Source organism: Lynx canadensis, chromosome B1 (assembly GCF_007474595.2).
Source record: "Lynx canadensis isolate LIC74 chromosome B1, mLynCan4.pri.v2, whole genome shotgun sequence".
In the NCBI taxonomy this organism is placed as follows: Eukaryota; Metazoa; Chordata; class Mammalia; order Carnivora; family Felidae; genus Lynx; species Lynx canadensis.
Window position 1 is genome coordinate 134,877,860 of NC_044306.2, and position 23,249 is coordinate 134,901,108.

At 36.8% G+C, this 23,249-nt stretch overlaps 1 protein-coding gene across 1 annotated transcript in view; it reads left to right on the forward strand.

Annotated features, from left to right (window-relative positions):
- The first annotated feature begins 2,146 nt into the window (after nucleotides 1-2,146).
- MAPK10 (mitogen-activated protein kinase 10) overlaps nucleotides 2,147-23,249 on the forward strand; it is a 342,250-nt gene continuing 321,147 nt past the window's right edge. The window contains exons 1-2 of the mRNA XM_032592947.1: nucleotides 2,147-2,246; nucleotides 2,918-3,116. The gene's annotated coding sequence lies outside the window, so the exon portion shown is untranslated. The remainder of the gene's footprint in view (nucleotides 2,247-2,917; nucleotides 3,117-23,249) is intronic.

Consider the following 23,249-nt stretch of genomic DNA (forward strand, 5'->3'; position numbering starts at 1 on the left):
TAGCCATGCAATGGATTGAACTCCTTTATCTGTTGAAGAGAGCATGGTCAAGTACATCATGGTCTAGTATTAATATGCTTGCCATGTAAAATAGTTAAAAGAATTTGTTTATAATTTAAATTATGACCACCCATTAACTTAAGAAAGCATGATGTCAATCCAAATGAAATGGTAAACTGAGGCAAAATTAAATTATCAGAAAGTAAGTTTATTTGAGAATGGCAGAGGAATTGCAATTCAGGAAACATGCTGGAGTAGGCTACAGGTGAGTCTATTGAGCATTTGGGGTGGGCTGTATTTATAGGCAAGGAGGGCAACAGAAGGGGAAGTGCAGCCAGAGTCCATGCAGTAAGTTCATTGGCTTAAGGGTGGAGAGAGATTCTTGGTGGATGTTCATTGGTCATGAGGTAGGTCTTAGTCTTCTATAAATCAGGCATTCAATGGAAATCAGTCTTTCATATCTAAAGTTCTATTCTTTTGAGGTGCATGCATTAGATAGATTCTCCATTTCATATCCTCCAGTTTTATTTTAGGTTGACATCCTTTCACAATGAAATATTCAGTCTTTAAAAACCTGCAAGTCTCAGTAATGAATCACCCTAGAAACATGTAGTATTAAAAATTAAGCATCCTGTACATGGCAGCTAAGTCCATTAAAAAAAGAAAGGATGATATTATTTTTATTTATTTTTTTATTAAAAAAATTTTTTTAGTGTTTATTTTTAAGACAGAGAGAGACAGAGCACAGCGGGGAAGGGGCAGACAGAGAGATACACACACAGAATCCGAAGCAGGCTCCAGGCTCTGAGCTGTCAGCACAGAGCCTGATGTGGGGCTCGAACTCACGAACCTGTGAGATCAAGACCTGAGCTGAAGTCAGACGCTTAACTGACTGAGCCACCCAGGCACCCCAGAAAGGATGATTTTTTAAATGTAAACATATTATATTTATATACATATACATATACATACACACACACACACATATATATATATATATATATATATACATATATATATGATAAATACATGTTATCTGTATGAAAAAGTTTAAGCTTTGAGAGTTTAAGCTGGATTACTGAATGCAAATATATTCCTTCCATACTAGTTACCATATAGACAGTCATATCAGTAGTTTAAATTAAATTATGGACTTTAGGTTAAACATGGAATATTCAACACCATGTAACAACCCACTACACTGACCAAGAAGGAATAACAACCTACAAGGACATCAGCAGATAAACGTTTGCAGCAAGCTTTCATAAGATGGAAAGTTGGAGGGTAAGTAGTAGCTCCTTTACAGAGCAGGCAAAACTGAAACCTAAGTATCCACAGAGGGACAAGCCAACATGAAAGACACCGGTTATCTAATTTATGACCTCTTTGAATAATATATAAATAATGTCAGCAAATTGGTTAATTAGTTATGTTTGGATTTTTGTTGTCTAGAGAATTTGAGTGCTTACTATGTGCCAGGTACACTGTTAGGAATTACATATATCATATGGGCAAGTCACTTAATATCTCTGGGTCTCTGCATTCTAAACTATAAAATGAAGAGGTAAGATTGGACAATTTTGGTCTTTGGACATTGTGATACATTTTATTATTGTTCTTACTTATTTGCTGCTCTTTTGTACTGGTCCATCCATCCTTTCAGGGCTCCTACTTTGGAATCTTCTCTTAACCTTCCTCTGACCTACTTCCTATTGAGAGGAATACTATTTCAGACTCTGATGACAGACTTGGCCATATGAATTTCTCTGGCTATAGAAATGTGAGCAGAATGTATGCAGCAGCATTTTAGAGATGCTTCACTCAGATCCTCCTTCAAAAGGAAGGACTTACTGTCCAGGTGGGAAGTGCACTTGGCAGATAGCCTCTAGCTAGCTGTTAGGTTCTTTAAGATCCACCTTAGTTGCAGACAGCTACCTCTCCTGGGATCATGACCTTCCCAGGACAGCCTGCATCTGGTAACTGAGTGAGTGGGGAGTATAAAGACCAAACAATATTTTCCTCATTTGAGATACTCTGATGGGCAGTGTTTGTTCCAGAGCTCCTCTCAGGGTCAGCAAAAGCTTTAACCCTGCTTCACAGTTTTGACCAATCTGCTTCTCCCACTTTCTTCATAGGTGTTGACTTCAGATCACATCATGCCCCCAGATTCCATTTTCGCATCTGCTTTTGAAGATCCCAACCTGTGACTTATGGCATGTCTGATCTGCAGTTTTGAAAGTCTTCAGGTGGCTTGTCTATTGCTCTTTCCCTCCACTACTAGAATAGCATGTCCTGAACAAGGGGTACTCCTTTAGCTTGAGTCCCAGAATGAAGACAACAGGGAGCATACAGCTGTTGCACCTGCAAAGGGCCTTTAACATGAGCATAAAATGAAAGAGTTGTTGAAAGAGTTCTTGTTATAGAGTGTTTATTAGTGTAGAAAGATTGAATGAAAGCTGATTGATAATAATATAGGAGTAAATAATAACAAGTAATGAAAACATTAACTGACTCCCCTAAATTTAATAGCAGTGTACACATATATAAGATTGTCCATATGGCCAAATCTTCATAAAGATGAAGAAGTAAACTTTTTTTTTTTAAATGGTTTATTTATTTTTGAGAGAGAGACAGAGTGTAAGTGGGGGAGGGCACAGAGAGAGGGAGACACAAAATCTGAAGCAGGCTCCAGGCTCTGAGCTGTCAGCACAGAGACTGATGCGGGGCTCGAACCCACAAACTGTAAGATCATGACCTGAGCTGAAGTCAGACACTTAACCAACTGAACGACCCCTGAAGTACACTTTTCTTAAAATATTGCTTCCAGAATTAAAAGTAATGCTCCAATATAACATGGTTAAATTAATCTCCATGCTGTGTTGGATTTTAAGGAACTAATTAAAGTTTTGTCTTATAGAACATGGTCTCACAGTTGGAAATGGCTAGCTGAAGAAGTGTGTCCATATCCAGGCATAAATACTATTAAGTTTCTACTGTTCTATGTGTGGTGTCTGGTGTGCCGTAAAAAAGTTGAGGCACACAAAAGCCAAGAAATCACAACTCATATCCAAGAGACAGCAGACTCAGACTCAGAAAGGACCCAAAGTTTGAAACTGGTAAGACAGGAATAAACTCTTCCTGGTAAAATAAACAATAATTGGTGAAAGAAACTCACATCACTAGGTGTGAGATGACTTCAGGTGGTCATTAAAGTTTTCTATTTACTTTGACTGATATAGCAAACAATAGTGTCTGTACCTTGGGGGCACAGAAATGTTTAAATTCTTTAGCATAAGTATTTATTGAAAATTGAAGAGACTTGGTTTTCCTTTGGACAAGCAGAGAGGAATTTACACTGTTGTTTTAATTTCATGTAATAATGGATTAATGCCATAGGTGACTTGAAACAATCTATATCTGTGTTAGTTTGCCAGGGCTACCATAACAAAGTATCACAGACTGGATGCCTTAAACAACAGAAGTCTATTGGCTTACAATTCTGGAGGGTAGAAGTCTGAGATCCAGGTTTTCACAGGGTTGGTTTCTTCTGAAGCCTCTCTTTGGCTTGTAGATGTCCATTTTCTCCTCCCTGTGTCTTTACAGGGTCTACTCTGTCTGTGTCTTAATCTCCCCTTCTTATAAGGACCTCTTCTTTATAAGGACTTCTTAGAAGTCATATTAGATTTGGATTGGGCTGACCTTAATGACTTCATTATGACCTCTTTGAAGACCATATCCCAAGTGCCTCTATGTTTCTGAGGTAGTAAGGCTTAGGACTTCAACATACGAATTTCGAGGGGACAATTCAGCCCCTGATAATATTTAAACTAAAAGAAAATACAACTCACTAAGGTAGACTTAGGGAATTGTTGGAACTTGTTTACTTGGGTAAAGCTGAGAAATCTAGGGTTATGTTCCCAGAGTGCCTTCTAGTCGCTTTTATAATACTTTTAGTTTTTCTTGTTTGTTTCACTGTCATCCATGTCTATTAGCCAAAACCTTAAATGTTTTGATGCAGCTACTGTTTTAATGGATGATTCAAAGATAAAACAAAGAGAAATCGAATTGATTCACCTTCAAAGGGAAAACCACATCTCTACAAACAAAACGTTATTTTTAAGGTGCATCAATAACAGTGATGAAAATCTGGACAATCCTTGATGGTTTCTTTGGCAACTGTGGCCAAGAGAAAGGACTGAGAGGATGGTTTAAGAATAATAGTTCCCATGCTCCTGGTAAAAGACTAATTGTTTTTTAGCCATGGTGACAAATAACTACCAGAACGGGTTTTAAACCTGTCAATGACAACTCACTTCAATGAATGTAATTCTTGAGGCCAGCCAACTAGTGACAGCCCCTTATTTCTGAAAGTCAGCCCAACTCATTTCAGTGAACATGTTTTGCAGACCAAACTATTATCAACAGTCTGACCCATATAGCCATGCTTCCACAGCTAATATCAACCTGCTTTTGCTTCTGTAAATCTGCCAGTTCAGGAACTCCATGCTTCTTGAAAGTTCTATGCAACAGCAGTAGTCTATTCTGCTTGGGGAATTTTTGCATAGGTGGCATAACTCTCTCCAAGCAACAAATTTAGCTTTGTGGTTTTGTTTCAGGCTATGAATAGTGGTATCATCCTTTGTCTTTTGTTATCTTATCACCTGAATCTCATTTGCCACTGAAATGCAGAATAGTGTAGCAATAATGAACCTGGACTCCAGGCTGATTTGGCTATGTCCTGATTTTTTCATTTGTGTAATTGGGAGAATGAATAGCCTCTTTCTCACAGGGTTAAATTAAATATATGAATCACTTAAAAATCATGCAGAACTTATAAAAAGCTATAAGGTAAGTATTTAATAAATGCCTTACAAGTATTAGCTAATATTACTATTTCTTGCTTTTATAAATACCTAGCATAAGTTCAAAGTTACAAGGAGGTAGAAGAACTTCACCATTCTTTTATAATTCAAGGCTTGGCTTACATTTGTTAACAATAATATTTTTAAAGTATAGCCTTAATTCTTTTAAAACTTGGAGGATTGTGCTTGTGTATGTGTATGTATGTATATATATATATATATATATATATATATATATATATATATATACATACATACATACTGGTATCTCTGACAATTTTGACACCATTTACATTGAGGAATAGCTTGACTACATTCATAGGAGAGCAAAGATCTATTTAATACAGTACATACTAACAACAATGTAGTAGCATTAATAACTAGTTGGGTGTCTATTGCTAAGAGCTAGTATACTGAGTTCCATATTTCAATTTTTTTACTAAGAATATTACATACATTATATTTTATTCATTAACTCATTTATTTGGTCATTTAACATTTAACAAAAATTTATTATGTGCCTACTTTATGCCAGGCAGTGTTCTAGGGCTAGAAACAAAATGATGAGCTGTTGTGTTAAATCTGTGTTCTTTTTGAAAACAGAAATGTCATGATATAATTTGTATTATTTATTATTTATCTTTATGTGTGTTTATATTTATGTTTATATTATATTAAGGTTACATGATGAAAAATGATTTGGATATTGCCTTTGTTACCTAGATTCAATTGTTATCCTTGAATTGACTTGTTATGATAACATTGGAAATACAAACAGAGGTAGGCAAGTTTTTGGACATCAGGCCAGTGGTCAGGATTTCCAGAGGCAGTAAGTCACAGACACTATGCACTTTGCTGTTTTAGTTCAAATACCCATAAGGACCAATAAGTAAAATTTATCTAAGATATCTTTTGGCAAATAACTGAATTGGCTCTATACTAATCTGCTTGGTTCTTCTTGTATTCACTTTTATATTTGCTGTATTTGGGTATTAATTAACATTTGTCAGTTATTAATTTTAGAGTTATATAGAAAAGTTAATACTCATACTTTTTTTATATCTTTAGACGTAGCTGTAATATATATACACATTAACTGACAAAAATAGCGTAAACACCATAGTAACTGTAGCATGTTTTATGTAAGCCGTGTGTGTATTATACACACACACACACTTTATTTATGAACTATTTGAGATAAATCACAAGTTAAATTGTACATCATGACTCTTTAGGATGTGAATTTTTAACATGATTATGGTATAGTTAAAACTTCATAAATTTACATTGATAATTTACCATTTGCTTAGTACTTTTACCATTTTTTAAATTTTTAACTTTTTTTGCATATTTTTGTTTGCATATTTAAAATATTCTTTTCATTGTTGTATTTTTAAAAATTTAAATCCAAGTTAGTTAACATATAGTGTAGTAATGGTTTCAGGAGTAGAATTTAGTAATTCATCACTTACATATAACATCCAGGGCTCATCCCAACAAATGCCCTCCTTAATGCCCATTACCCATTTAGCCCATCCCCCCTCACCTCCCTACATCAACCCTCAGTTTGTTCTCTGCATTTAAAATAATTTTTATTTATTCATTTTTTAAATTATTTTTTAATGTTTGTTTTGAGAGAGAGAGAGAGAGCAAGAGGAGGGCAGAGAGAGAGGGAGACACAGAATCTGAAGCAGGCTCCAGACTCTGAGCTGTCCACACAGAGCCCAATGTGGGGCCGAACCCACAAACTGCGAGATCATGACCTGAAGTCAGATGCTTAAACGACTAAGTCACCCAGGTGCCCCCAAATAATTTTTAAACAGACAACTTTCTCACCATGCTAAGTAACCATCATAAACCCCACACTCAAGTAGTACATAGTAACATATAAATAAGAGTTGGCTAGATCCAATAAGAAACACAGACACCTGATATTGGAAGGGATCTAAAACATAGAAAAACACTTGCTAATTGAAGAACAGAATCATTTCAGTTTACTCATTTCATGTCAACATGAACTATGTCCCTGCTGTTTTTTTTTTTTTTTTCTTTTCCTTTTCTTCTACCCTATGATGAGAGTGAAAATAATAGCCTCCAAACAAGGGGACTAAGGCTCTCCCTTTACTTGTGTTGAATAATGTGCAGAGATTGAATAAAACACCGTGGCAGATGCAGTGCCAGCTGTTCAGAGATAAGTGCTCAGGGACTTGCTCCAGTCCAAACCTGAACTTTGAGGACAAATATCAGGAAATACTTTTTGTAAGTCAAGATTTTGGGTGAACTGAGAAGATTAAATATTGTGTGATTTGGTAAATCTTGTATCTAAATAGTTGTTTATTATGAAAGAAAACTCTAATTTATTGTTTCTAATTTAATATGTGGCTGTTTTAATAATGGGCATATTTTGGTAATAATACCCAAGAGCCGAAAATCATTAGCAAAATTAAATTGAATCAAGCAGGAAATTATCTTTTCTTTTTCAAGTAAAATACAGTTTAGTTCTATCCTTAAGCTTGAGGAACATCCTGTCTGTCTCAGACCATTACTGCTGCCCTCCTCAGAACCAGCCAAACAAGCACAACTTGACCAAATCCCTCCCCTACCCCACCTCCAGTAATGGAATTCATAATAAAATACACTGCAGCTATATGCAAGTCAGATCAGGGTATTTCTCCAGAATGTGTCCTCTCCACAGACCTTTGTTCTAATCTATTCTTTTCCATATTTCTGGTTTTTATCCTATTGTCTTCATGCCTAGCTTCTCTTTCTGTATATCTTTTTAACTGAATAGTCTTTTTAGACAGCCCACTCCACTCCTCTACTGAAGCCTTGAGGCAAATGATGTTCCACATCCAAACCAGTCTCCAGGGATATTCTAGCCCAACCTAGATGTCAGAGCCCTAGATCATTCTGTTATCTTACCTGAAAAGTGGGCACTCAAAAGTCAAGATTTAAGCCTTAAATTTCAACCTATAGTATATAAATCTTTTCTGTTGGCAGAGAAATTACACAGTTAGCTTTTTGTGATAATCTCTACAGTCAATCAACAAATATTTGCTAAGCAACTGCAAAAAGTCAGATATTGTATTACATGTAGGATTTCAAGGGGGTCCGTAAACAGGACCTTTTTCCTTCCTGCCTAGTTACTGAAAAGTCTAAGAGAAAAAAAATAACCAGTCAAAGGGAAGCAAAATATCATCTCTCTCACTCATAGAGCAAGATTGAGAGCAAAGATTCATGAGAGAACCACATAGACTAATGAACTGAATCTCAGAATTAGATATACTTACCCATAAGTCGCTGCAGTTCTAGAGCAGGATAGACCTCTCCTGCATAAGGATGCCTTAGATCCTAGAGGTGAGGTGAAAAACATCTTCTTACAGGCAGGCAGCTCCCAAGAGAGAGAATGGTGCAACCAAACATGCCCAATTATTCTTCCCAGTTTTTCATTTTTCTTATAAGAAGAGTGCATAAAGAGATGGAGAGATATCAGGATAGTTAAGGAAAGTTATCTCCATGTCATCCAGGAGTGGGGCAATGGGGTTCCACTCTGACAGAATGCACTAGGGCTACAGTGGTGCACAGACATGATCCCTCTCCTCATGGAATTTATAATCCAGTAAGGAAAGGCCTATATTAAACATATAATTACAAATGATGAAGTGGGATACAATTCTTTTGTATTGTACTTTCAGGGGGCAGATTTTGAGTGATGAATTGCATATTTTAAACATATTTTTTCCTTTACTGGTCCTTTTGTTTCTCTTTACCTGGTTAAGTCTGGATAAATACTACGGAATCCTACGATTTCTTTTCTGTGTGCTTTAGGCTAAATACCCCCTTGCTATTCATGGTCTTTCTCTACATGAGACACAACACAATTGATTGTTTCACTTTACTAAGTTATAACCACTTTCCAGTCTGAAATCATGGAGATTATACCTAGGTAATGTTCATGGAGTGTTGGGTGTTCCAAACTCTTCAGTTTAATTTATTGGCAATCTCTTGATTTACCCCTTCTAGGAGATAATCATATGCATTGTGTGTGGATTTTTACAATTTTAAATCTTAAGTTTATTTTCCTTATTTCAAAATTCTTGAGCAGTAATTCATGGAAACCAAATAGATTTTCAGAAATATCCTTAACAGTCATATTACTTTTTTTAAGGTTTTTTCTTTTTCGAGAGAAAGTACAAGTGGGGAAGGAGCAGAGAGAGGGAGAGAGAGAGAATCCCAAGCAGGCTCTGTACTCTCCAGGATGTGGTGCTCGAACTAACAAACCACACCACGAGACCATGACCTGAACCCAAGTCCGATGCTTAACTGACTGAGCCACCCAGGCGCCTCATTATCAGTTCATATTAAAGATATATGACTGGGGGCGCCTGGGTGGCGCAGTCGGTTAAGCGTCCGACTTCAGCCAGGTCACGATCTCGCGGTCCGTGAGTTCGAGCCCCGCGTCGGGCTCTGGGCTGATGGCTCAGAGCCTGGAGCCTGTTTCCGATTCTGTGTCTCCCTCTCTCTCTGCGCCTACCCCGTTCATGCTCTGTCTCTCTCTGTCCCAAAAATAAATAAACGTTGAAAAAAAAATTTTTTTTTAAAGATATATGACTGATTTGTAAAAGACCAATGATTAAATAGTTCCTATTGTAAAGAAAAAGAAAGGCATATAGGAAATGTTAGCAAAGCAGTGAGATAAGAGAAATAACACTGTTGAGGTCAAACATTGAGTTATTTTTGTTTGCTTTGTTTTGCTTTCATTTCTGTTTCTGAAATTTTGTTAACTGTGAGGGAATCCTTTGGAAAGCTTGTGCCACTTCCGATGCTGAGTTTTGCTTCATTGCATTTTAAAATGGTAGATTAGCAATTATTGTTAGATTGGTAACCATGATCAACAGGGATTGGTAGATTAAAATGGTTGCATAACAAGAAATTTGCCAAATGTTTCCACACTAACTAATCAACAGCTTGGCAATATTTCTACTTATTAATTATAGAAATACTTATTTTATGTTACATTAAAACTTATTTTTTCTCTAAAACTGAGAAAGATAAGCAGTAAAGGAAAAGTGAATGAATATCAAAGTATGAAAAAATTTTTATGTACTTTTTAAATTCCAAATAAATCCTACCATGCCAACGATATGCCCGAGTATTGCATGTGTAAGAAAGCAATTTATATGTAATTATTTAGAAATCTGTTTTTTTTTTTCTTCTCTTTGGCTTAGTTGGAATTTGTTAAAACTTTAGTTGTTTTCTTTTAGTACAGGTGCGCATGACAATTTGTTACTCTACTAAAACTTTGTAATATGAGTTGTCATAATTTGTATGAAATATTCATAAGTAAAAAACAAGCACTTATTGACATCCTGTATATTCAGTCCTATAACCAGCAAATCTGTCTTCTCTGCATTCAAAATACTTCTGAGTCCAGTCACCTCTCTTCTTATCTACTCCTACTATCCTCTTTCAACTCACTATCATCTCTTGCCTAATTTGTTTCCTTGCCTCTGCTTTTTCCATCTAGACTCGATCTCCTGCTCCCAGAGTGGGTTTTTGGTGTGAGTCAGACCATCCCTTTGGCTTTCAACATTCCATGCTTTGCCATTATACAGAATATAATTTGAAGTCCCTACCACACCTCCTGGTTACCCCTCTGGGCTCATTTCCTACCGTTCCCCCATTTCTCTATGACCTCCTTGCTGTTTTTTGAGTACACCAAGCTCTGTCCTGTCTTAGGGTTCTTGCATTTGCCATTCTTTCTCCCTTGAATACATGAACTTCTCTGCTTAAATACATATTTGTTTCTGCAGTTGTAATGCAACCTTTATGTAGCTGGAACTTGTTCCTGTTACTTTCCCATTCCTGGCATATTGCACCTTGCAGTCAATAGAAATTGTTAAATGAATGAACAGTCTGATGACAAAATCAAAGCTAACATTCTATATTTTAGAGACGGCCCAGATAAATGAAGTAACGGTAAAGGGTAAGGAGAACTTTCATATTTCTCCAATGCTTGTAATTTTTAAGTGCACTGTAGAACTAGTGAGTACTAACTAGTCCGTGAAACTTCAGGATATAATGATAAAAGAAATGATATGTCTTCTATGTTGTTGAGAAATGAGAGCACGAGATGTGAGAATTAAAAATTAATCAACAAAAATAAAGTAAGCCATTTAATTCATTAGAATTATTATGCACTTTAGCTACACATATTTCTTTTTTGCCTTTCAACTATGTTGAGGTACATTATGTCATTTCTATTCATGATTGAATAACTTTTCTTTCTTTTTTTAAAAAAAGTATTTGTATTCTTGGTAGGTTACCCAACTCTTTGTAATGGTATTTAAATTAAAAAAAATAAAATTCATATATCAAATCTATGTTTAAGGGATAAAATAAAATTGGAGAAAGGAATATTATTTTGTTCTCTATTAGAAAACAGGCAAAATTTCTAGGTTTTGAAGTCATGTCTAAGTGTTTAATTTGATTATTTTTGGTTAATATTTCACCATGAATTGACATAAAAGTATAATAACAGTTTATTTTATTTTACTGGTTCACACTAAGTCAGATTCTTCATGAAATAAATTAATGTTTTCTTTTGGACACTAAGATGTTCCATGGGAAAATGTAGAAATAAAATCCAGGAAGGGAGTTGAATTCATGAATTGTTTTTCTACCTGCCCATCATATGCTGAGTGGAGAAATGAGGGCTCAAAGATTTAATGAAAGAATAGGAAGTGAATCCCTGCCTGAGGAAAACTTGGTCTGACAGTGGGAGATCCTAGGGCCATTGTTGTCCAGGTCACACAGCACAGAGGGATCATTGAAAGGCTGATGGATTTGTCACTTGCTGGTTACTTGGCATGGAGTAAATACTCAATGCCTCTTAGAGGAGCAGTTTATTGTAAGGAGTTCGGACTCTTCTAGTCTTGTACCCAAAGGGAAAGAAAATAAAGAAAACAAGCTTTTATGAAAAGGAGGTCTAATGTGTGTCTGAAACTATTATCTTATTTAATTCACAATGTAAGAGTGTCTTCTAAGCACTTTAAAACTCTTAAGTTAATTCTTATAACAATTTTATGAGAAATGTAGGATTATTAACCCTCTTTACTGATGAAAAAACTAAAGTACAGAGAAGTCAAGCAGCTTGCTCAAGGTCATAAAGCAAGTAAAAAGTAGAAGCAGGGATTTGAACCCAGGTTAGCTTTCTCTGCATCGATGCACTTCACACTACTCTATGCTGCTTCTCACACTGACTTTAAACAGTTGTTCTCCAACAGCGAGCATCGGTAATGCTCACCATGACAGTGAACATCGCCATACAGTGAGCATCACCATGACAGGAACTGGGTGGGTCACAGTCTCAGATAAAATTTATGCCTATTTTTTGGTAATCCAAGGACTTTGTACTTCCATAGTTGCTGCTTATTTTTATTTTAGTATCTTGAATGATTTTATTTATTTATATATTTACTTATTTTTTTTGCATTTTTAAAATTTATTTTTTGTGGTAAAATACACATAATATTTACCATTTTAACCATTTTAAGTATACAGTTCAATAGTGTTAAGTATATTTATATTGTTTAGCATCCAGTCTCCAGAACTTTTTCATCTTGTAAAACTGAAACTCTTGTTGAAAAGAAAACCACAGGCCTAAAATGGCATCCCTCGGGTTAAGTCCCCAAGTCAGTGAATGAAGACTTAATACCTAAATACCTAACGTAACTGCAGTCTCAAACCCCTAGGAATGTAGCTTTCAACCAGTCAACAGCCGCCACCCCCGCCACCCCCCACCCCGCCATCTTCCTCTTTCTTCTTCAATATCTTCTCTCTGCCTTTAGAAACCTTTGTTTTATTTAATTCAGAGGAGCTTCCTTCTACTTGCTAGATGGAATGGTGCCTGATTCATGAATTGTTTAACAGAGCCATTAGATTTTCACATGAACTCAGCTGTATTTTGTTTTTCAACACACTATAACCGTTAAACAAGTCCCCATTACCCCCTTCCTCTAGACCCTGGCTACTAACATTGAACTTTCTATCTCTGTGAATTTGATTAATCTAGGTGTCTCCTATAAATGAATCATATAGTGTTTGCACTTTTGTAACTGGCTTATTCACTTAGCATAATGTCCTCAATATTCATTCATGTTGTAGCATGTGTCAGAATTTCCTTTCTTTGCAAGGCTGAGAATTATTGTATAAAATATGTATATACCATATTTTGTTTATCCATTAATTCATTGACAGATACACGGCTCCTTCCATCTTTTGGCTATTGTGAATAATGCTGCCATGAATGTGAATATACATGTGAGCTTATTTATCTTAAATATTATTATTCATTTTATTAATTATGTTAGCATGTCCAGTGACTACTTTTTATTTCTACCTTTTAACTTTTCTGTATTTAAAATTTTTCTATAGTCCAAATTGCATTTGTTATACACACTTTTGTGTGCTTTTCAGTAAATATTTTTATTATTATTAGTTTGCCTGTTTCAGCCTGTTCCATTAGCTTAGCTCGGTTTCATGTATAAAATAAGGGAGTTATACCAAGTAAGAGATTTCATAATGTTTTTCATGAATATGAGGTAAGAGCTGTGTGAATATTTGAGTCAGATTTTATTTCTTGAGCATATTTTAAATGTATATTATTTAGCAATAAGAACACTCAAATGTGACCCAAAATAGATTTAACCTAACAAAAATAAGTACATTAACCTATGGGTTGTTTTCTTAGCACATTTATTCATAATTAAGTTATTCATCATGTGTTTATTGGGTTCCAACTTTAGGTCAGCCACTGTGCTAGGTGGGTGGTGAACTAGCAGCCCTGCCATGGCCCGTACCGTCAAAAGGTTTTCAGTTCACAGGTGAACCACATATAAAAAATAAGCAGACAAATAAAATACAGAATTGCCAACTGTGATAAAGTCTGAGGTAAATAATGGGTACAACTAATTAGAATAATGAATAAGAACTTAATTTAACAAGTGGTGGGGCTGGTGGAAAGGGTGGTACGTCCTATGTAAAACTGAGATCTGAAGAATGAGTGAGGTCAATGCCAGGTCATGTGGGGTAAAAAGTTGTGCTAAATCTTTTCCACTGGCCCCTCCAGAGACACTCTCCACCTTTGGTCACCCTTTTATTTGCTCTGGGAGGCTAATGTGAATGGACTATAATAGGTTCCTCAGTGATCCTCAACTGGAGAATGATTTTGATTTCCAGGGGACATTTCAACAGTGCCCAGAGACAGTTTTGGTTGTCACAGCATCTAATGGGATGCTGCTAAACATCTTACAATGCACAGGACAGTACTCCCTCCCCCACATGGAATTACGAGTCCAAAATGATGTCAGTAGGGCCACAGTAGAGAAGCTCTGTGGAGGGAGGAAAGCAATATTAGGGATTTTATTCCCCTGGCTCATTCCCTGTTAAAATTATCTTCAGTTTGCTTTGTCTGTTGCCTGAAAGGTGACTGCCCCTCACAAAATGGACACTTCTACCTGCTGCTCTCCTCATTTCCGGGAGTGCTAAACACTATCCCCCAAGGTTCCTCCAGACTTACACCTTTGTAAATAATCCCTTTGTAAAAAATATCCACCTCAAATTATCCTTTTCAAATGTACCATCTGTTTCCTGTTGTGACCTTGAGTGATACAAAGGTATTCCTAGAGGGAACAGACAGCCTGTGTGAGGACTTCAGGAGCTAGGGCCATGGGAGAGAGGTGTTCCTTCCAGAGGCACTGCCTAAGGCAGAGAGGAAGGGACATTAATGCCTTGGCTTTTCCCTTTATTCTCTCCCTCCTGTAGTGCTTTCCCACTGATTGAACCCAATCAAAAGACAGCTGGAATGAGTGTCTGGAAAATGCAGGCTATAGGAGTCTGTGAAGGACAAGGAATGGATCAATCCAAGGGCAAATACAGCCAGACCTGCTCAGAGATGGGAGCCATAGAACAAGAACATTTGGGAGGGCAATGCAGTGGTCCAAGAGGAGCCTGATGGTTGGTTGAATTAAAGGTGGTGGACTAGGGTGATGGAGTAGAGACAGAGAAGGGAATAAAGATTTTCCCACTGTCTTTGCATATACAATACAGGGAACACAAATTTAAAGCTAGAGGATCCAGGTAATAGTAAGTGGAAGTTGTGTGTGTGTGTGTGTGTGTGTGTGTGTGTGTGTGTAAATCCATCTGAAAAGAGCAAACCATCTAAAGCTGTCACAAGTAAGTAATATGACCCAGTATTGCCATATCCTCAGAAATGTCAGGAGAAGCCAGAAATCCTGCTTTTTAAATGAAATCTCTCAATTTTTTTCTTTTTTTTTTTAGTTTATTTATTTTGAGAGAGCACAGAGTGAGCCCGGCATGGGGCTTGATGCCACAAACTGTGAGATCATGACTTGAACTGAAATCAAGAGTTGGACACTTAACCAACCGAGCACCCAGACACCCCCAAATCCTTCAATTTTTAAGCTATGGCAACTAATTAAAAAACATACATTATGAACTAAACTGGATTTGACTCCAGGCTCTAGAGTCTAGGGTGTTGGGTTTATAACCTCCAATCTATATGAACTAATTTTACATGAGCTGTAGATTAGAAGTTTCTAGCTCTACTTTGGTCTCCCTCTTTCCTTTTTTAAACTCAGGATCTGTGAACCAGATCCATTAAAAAATGGATTTTGCAACAACAAAAAATAGAGTCAGATTTCATGCTGATAATGACAGGTCTGCCACTGTCATCCATAAGTCAGGGTTGATTCAGTTTATTAAAATAACCACATTGTGCTCATTGATCACTTTTACTGTATAGAAATAGGATAAGTTTGAATCTGTATAATGCATTTATAATTAATTAAACATTGCTGTACAAATTTTATACACTGGGCTCTGTGTGAGACTCTGTTGAAGAAAAGGAGAAAAGATTTCATTAAAAAAATTGAAAACAAGGATCCAGAGGAATGCACTAAACAATTGTGCTTAGAAAACTGATAACCAGAGGCCTGAAGCTCAGGACTTAAATGGTTCAAAAGCCAATTTATCAGTGGCAGTTTTTATCATGATTGGCCTGTTCTATTTGTTAAGACTGGGGCAAAGGCACAGTTTAGGGCTAAATTACTTCCAGCAAAGTCAACAAATAATTGTGACATGGTGTCTCCAGAGATGTGTTGATGCCAGGGAATTCAGACCTACATAAAGGAGTGAGAATTATGAAATTGGAGACTGTAAGCCAACATATAATAGATCTTGACCAAATCACATTTTAATAGAAAATAAAAAGAAACCAAACAACTCCCATCCCTAACAAATGTATCATTCACGTGCAAAATGATTTTTTACACTCTGGAAGTGCCTGTGGTAGAGTTGTGATGCATACTATTAGAGATTTGGTTTCATTCCCTTCAGAGCTTAAAATAGTGATGTGTCTGTTAGGCTGTGTCTTAAGGAGGATTCTTTGGGCTCTAAGATAAACTCCTAATTCCTTAAAATGGGAAATCAGCTATCTGGTTTCTGCTTTTCATCAAGCCTCAACTCTTAACCACACAAACACTGCCATTCTCATGCCCTTGTGTTCTTGTGCTCCAACCTTACTTAACTACTTTTCATTATTTGAACCCATCAGACTGTTCCATGCTACCCTGCACATGTTTATGTTGCCTCTTCCTTTTGGAGTTATTTTAAGCCTATATTCACCTGTTATTTATTCTGTTAAGCTTTTCCTACCTGACAGGTGGAACTGACTGTTTTCTCCTTTGTAGTTTTACAGTTTGTACATTGCCTGTAGCAATTCATGGAACACAATTAAATACTGTCCCAAGCTTCTTGAGGGCCAGGTCCATGAGAGATTTATGTGTATCTCTTCTGTGCCTAACATAAGGCCTATCCCAGACCCGGGTACAAAAGAAGTGCCAGATAGTTGTTTAGTGACTGAATAATATCTCCTTTCATAGATTTTCAAGGATATCGGAGTAAATGTGTAAGATTGTTGCACTTAGTCATTTACCAAATATTTACCTAGTGTATCTGCTGCACATCAGGCATTGTTTGGCTGTTGAAGACACAACAGTAAACAAAATGTTGTCCCATCCTCATACATTTTATGGGGAAGACAGAAGATAGACGTATAAACATTTAACATATCAGGAAGGCGTAACTGCTATAAAGAAAAACATAGCCAGTGAATAAGGGATGGAGGTGATGTGGGACACTATGTTAAGCAGGATTGTCAGAAAGTCCTCTCTAGAGGACTTTCCATGAGTTCCGAATGAAATGAGATACAGATAATGCACATATTAAGAAAGAGAGTTATAGACAGAAGGAACAACGAGTGCAAAAGCCATGAGGTAGAAGCAATATTGACTTTTCCAAGAAACAGCAAAGTCAGTGCTGGCTGTGGGGAGAAAGGAGTGAAGGAGAGAGAGTAGAGAATGAGGTCAGTGAGGGAGCCAGGAATCTGTGAATGAGGGGCCTGGGAGGCCATGATAAGGAATTTGAATTTTATCCTCAGTGTGGTGGAAGCCACTGTGTGTTTTGTGTAAGGAAGAGACAAGATACAATTGATCAAGATGGTTTCTCTGGGAAGACTGTAAGTGAGCAAGAAGAGAAGCTGTGGGACTGTACTAATTTTCCAAGGGCAACTGGAGCAAAATACCACAAACTAGGCAGCACAAGCAACAGAAATTTATTGTCTCTCAGTTCTGGAGGACTGAAATGTGAAAGCAAGGTGTTGACAGGACTGATTCCTTCTGAGGGCTGTGAGGGAAGGAGTTGTTCCAGACCTCTCTCCTTGGCTTTAGATGGCTGTCCTTTCCCTGGCCACTTCAAATATCTTTTTTCCATGCATGTCTATCTGTGTCCACACTTCCCCCTTTTGTAAGGACACCATGTCGCTAATGGATTACGGGCCTGCCTTGTATTGGATTTGAAGCTCACTCTACTCCAGTATGACCTCATCTTAACTAATTACATCTGCAAACCACCTAGACTGTCTTTCTGAATAAGGTCACATTCTGAGGTACTGGGAGGTTAGGACTTCAACACATCTTTTTGAGGGAACATAATTCAATGTATGACAGAAACTTTAAAACATGTGCTCCTTACATTGCTTATACTTGATTGTTTTATTTACTGATTCATTTGTTATTCATTCAACAAAAGTGCATTGAATGTTTACCAGCCACTCTTCTAGATATGCTAGATACTTACTAGTATCTCACTAGATTCAAATACCTCTAGTCTTTCAGACTATACAAGGAGAAAAAAGGGAATGATTTCCTTTATTATGGAATATTTTTCTTTATGTTGAGAGATGATTGGATTTTGACTGGGTAGGTCTCAATTTAACTGAGTGTGAATTATATTTCATCAGTGGAGTGGCATAATGCCCAGAATAGAATAAATGTTAAAGACTATAGCACAATGCTTGGCACATCGTAGACACTCCATTTTGTGTTAAACTGTTGTGGAAATGAGGGAATTAATTTGTGTTTATATCCCCTGTATTAGAATGATGACAAGTTCACAGCATTTATTACAGAAAATTGTATGAGGTGCACACATAAGAGAGTACTAGTATTATGGACTGAGAGGGTGTTTTCTATTGAACTGTTTTATTTCTTGCAAACTGAATCTGGTTTCTATTGAATTTTTGTATGTTTTGTGAGTTGAACTTCATTTCAGATTTGCCTATCATGAATTTATCACTGGAAGCTATTGTAATCTCCTGGAGTTATTTGTGATAGTGAGTAACCTGGCCTATTTCTGTGTTTAAAGCATTCCTATTTGTGTTATAGATCTTTAGTGAGTGGTCTCTTCATTACCCTAGGCTGATTCCTTCTCTACACTTCTAGAAATTTCCTATAAAATCTATCACTGACTATGCTATATATGTGTATGTGTGTATATGTGTGTGAATGGAAAAACTCACTTCTGTTTTTTTCTTACCACACTCACATCTCACAACACTTCAAGAGTCACTGGTGTAACTTTGTGTGACTCTGACCTGTGTAAACACTGGTGTCACTTCTGATGCCAGATGTGTGGACTTTACCCTCACACAAGCAATTCTTTGACATCAACCTGTAGTTCAATTCAGTCCTGACACTAACTAGAGTTTGCACAGACCTCACAGATTAAGGGCTCAGTCCCACAAGACTTCCCCCACCCCCTTGAGATACCAATAACAAGTCATATGTTCCCAGGTTACACAACTTCTGTGTAACTTGGCTGCAAATCAGAGGTGTCCATGACTCCTTCCTTGGAGCCTATCACTTGTTAAGACAGCACACAGAACTCAGGGAAACACTTATACTCTCTGATCTTCTTGGGATTTTTATGGAGGCTTCATCACATAGGCATGATTGATCATTAACTTAATCTCCAACCCATTTCCCCTTCCCAGGATATGGAAGATGGAGCTAAATTTCCAACTTTCTAATAACGGCTTGATCTTTCTCATTACCAGCCACCATCCTGAAACCTTCTAGGAGCTTATCAAGAGTTTCCTCATTAGAACAAAATATGCTCTCTCCTAAGACCGAGGAAATTCCAAGGGATTTAGGAACTTTGTGCCAGGAATGTGGCAGGGAGCAGGGAGAGAGGCAGAGACCAGTATATATAGTTTCTATTATTTCACAGTGTGCATTTCTAAGATTTTCCCCAATCACTGTAGCTAGAAATAATTTTTTCCCCAAACTTCCATTGCTTTATTCTCACTTCTCTACTGAATTAGCAATTTAAAAACCTTGCTTTATGTTTATTCATATTCATGTCTAGTAAAACATTGAGTCCCTTCAATGAGCAGAAGCAATATCTGAACAAGTTTTGTCTTTACCATTACAGTAGATATTCAATGAGTATTTGTTGACTGGATGAATACTTGTTTGTATTTGTGCTTGTGTCTACATGCATTCACAATACCATTGAATTTCATTTCTATAGATAATGTCTCCAATAAAAGTATACAGCTGTGTTTGAAGGCCTACTACCAATATCTTTTCTACATTGCCTATAGGAGGTGGGTTTTCAGTTTAAGAATTGTAGCTATTTGAAGAAACTGAAACTTTGTCTTTTAGGTTCACAGTTGGCTTAAAAATCTTTGCTGATAAAAAGAGCAGTCACATTCTTTATAGAGGAATACCAGGTGTTCTATTAGCTACTGCTGTTTCTCAGCAGTTCACAGCCATGCCATCCATGTTTTTAAAAAGCTGTGTTTCACTACATCCTTGAAGGGCTTCTTCTGCCTTCTTATTTGGGGGTTTCACTGCTTCTGCATAAAGGTTGTATTGCCCTGACTGCCAATTCTCCTCATGTACCACAAAGGAAGCAGTAACGATAGGAAATGATCAGTGCTCTGATTGGGAATGTGAGGAAAGACCTTCCTATTGAATGATACTACTTTTATAACTTAAGCTCATTAGCATCCCCCATCCCCCCAACGTCTCAAAAGAGAAACTTCAGTCAGATATGCATGGATTTAAATCCGGATTCATCTAGTTTTTAGCTGTATGATCCTGGACAGATGAGTTAAACTCTCTTTATGTTAATTGTCTTGTCCATAAAGTAGGGATAATAATCTTATGTACCTGATGGGATAGTAGTGAGGATTGTAATAATGTAGCATGAGCCCAAGCACATAGTGGATGATCAACAGATGTTAGTGAGATAATGATAAAAAAAAAATGCTGTGTATAGCCAAATTACGGAAAGAGCCTAAATGTCCATCAACTGATGAGTGGATAAAGAAGATGTGGTTTATATATACAATGGAATACTACTTGGCAATGAGGAAGAATAAAATCATGCCATTTGCAGCAATGTGGGTGGAACTGGAGGGTATTATGCTAAGTGAAATAAGTCACTCAGAGAAAGATAGATATCATATGTTTTCACTCATATGTGGGTCTTGAGAAACTAAACGGAAGACCATGGGGGAATGGAAGGGGAAAAAATAGTTACAAACAGAGAAGAAGGGAGGCAAACCACAAGAGACTCTTAAATACAGAGAACAAGCTGATGGTGGATGGGGGATGGGTGGGAGAGAGGAGAACATGGGTGATGGGCATTGAGGAGGGCACTTGTTGGGATGAGTACTGGGTGTTGTATGTAAGTCAATTTGACAATAAATTATATGTAAAATACGCTGTGAGATTAGAGTCGATGTCTGTAAATGTAGCCTAGTGCCTGGTACAGAGTATCCTTTGAATAGATAGCTAAAATAATAATGATGTTTATGGTGATATTGGTGATAATAATAATAGCAATTATTACTTTATTATTATAAGGTAACATATATTAAATGACTCAGAAAGCCAGAACTGACCTCAGCAGTGGCTCCTGTTATCACTGCCTTATATTTTCATTTGTAATGCAAATGTTCAGTATGCATCTTTTGCCTCCTAAGACAATCTGGTTGAAGATTTTCCATTTATCCCAGTACTTTTCTTCTCCCTTTAGTTAGAGTGTTATCTCTTTACTCTCATTCAAATATGATCTATTTTTCCTTCCTTTTAAGTCTGTTCTCCTTAAATCTCAACTGCCCAAATTCTATTCATTGCTCAAGAATCATCTTAAGACTCTCTTCTGTTTTGTTACAGAACTATAATTATCATGTAATGTAGGCCCAATATCTTATGATGAAAAGACCCAAACCTAGAGAGGAGAGTCTGCCCAACATCTATTGGGTAATTAGTCATCATGGAATTAAAACTGAGATTTGCATTTTTGTCGGTCTGTGCTGCTTCTCAACAGATACAGGATTGGAGGTCCATATTTTCAGCATTCAGGCTCATGTTGAGGTCTTCCCTCTCTGAACTAGAGACTTCATTGTTTTTATCCTACATTAGGGACTTCTTTATAGATTTTTTTTTCTCAAGTGAGTCAGTCTTGACTTTGCAATAAGTTCATTAGCTTCTTTTTATTTATTATTATTATTTTTTAATGTTTATTTATTTTTGAAAGAGAGAGAGAGAGAGAGTGTGAGCTGGGGAGGGGCAGAGAGAGAGAGGGAGACAGAATCTGAAGCAGGCTTCAGTCTCTGAGCTGTCAGCACAGAGCTTGACATGGGGCTAGAACTCACGAACTGTGAGATTATGACCTGAGCCGAAGTCAGACTCTTAACTGACTGAGCCACCCAAGGGCCCCTTGAGCTTCTTTTGAATAGGTCCCATGTCTTGAACTTCTTTTCTAAATCTCTAACACAGTGCTTTGTACTTGTATGCTGCTCAGTGATTTACTGGTTGATTGTATTTAAATTATAAGAATATCACACAGCTCCAACAGCTGTACTAGTTTTTGCTTGATTTTCTTGATTTGGTTCTCTATTTATGAAATAGTATATCTCTGAATATCTGCTGACCAAGTAACTGAATTTTCTCTGGGAAATTTCCAGGGAGAATTGCTGATGTCTTGAATAGTTTATCAAGTGTAGACCAGCTTAAAGGTAGTTTCTCAAGTGTAGACTAGCTAAATTTAAGGTAGGCTTAAATTCCTTCAAGTTTATTCTTAGTTCCATAGTGCTTCTTCAACACTGCCAAGTACCCTATGATCAACTGCATCTCCCCTTGTGTATATACTTTAAAAACATCGTCAAGCAACAGAAGATGAATGCTTCTGGGGCACTGGACAATGTTTATAGCTTTCAAAATTGTATTAAGAAATGTAAATTTAAGTGTGGGCTACATGTTTCTTATTGCAGATAGACTCAGTTGAATGTTCAATATTTATTATGTGGCTGTCATATGCCAACGGTTGTAGCAGGCAGTCATACGCATTATGTAATTTGATTCTCATGAAAATTCTGTGAAGTGAATATTATTATGTCTATTATGTCAATGCCTTAATTGGGAAATGGAGAGGCTATGTGATTTGTTCAAGTCACACAGACAGGAAACAGCATAGCTAGGATTTAAAGAAAGTCTGTTGATGAGTCCAGTACCCTTTTCACTATCTATACATATTCCAAATAAGCCTTAAAAGTATTTATACATTGTTTAAAAATTAGAAAAAACCTCCTGTACATATACAGGATACATATTAAATTTATGCTATTATCACTGCATATCTTCATGAGTTTAGACAATTTTCAAAATTGGATTTCTATTTCCCTGTCTCCCTCTTGAATATAACATTCCAATGAAGGTTAAATGACATGTTTAAGATACTCTAAGAATTTTTGGGGGTATAATTGGAAAACCCAGCAAGCGTAAGCTGTATATATAAGTTTATGCTAATGGTTATTTGGTTTAACATTTTTTTAAATGTTTATTTATTTTTGAGACAGAGAGAGACAGAGCATGAACAGGGGAGGAGCAGAGAGAGAGGGAGACACAGAATCTGAAGCAGGCTCCAGGCCCTGAGCTGTCAGCACAGAGCCCG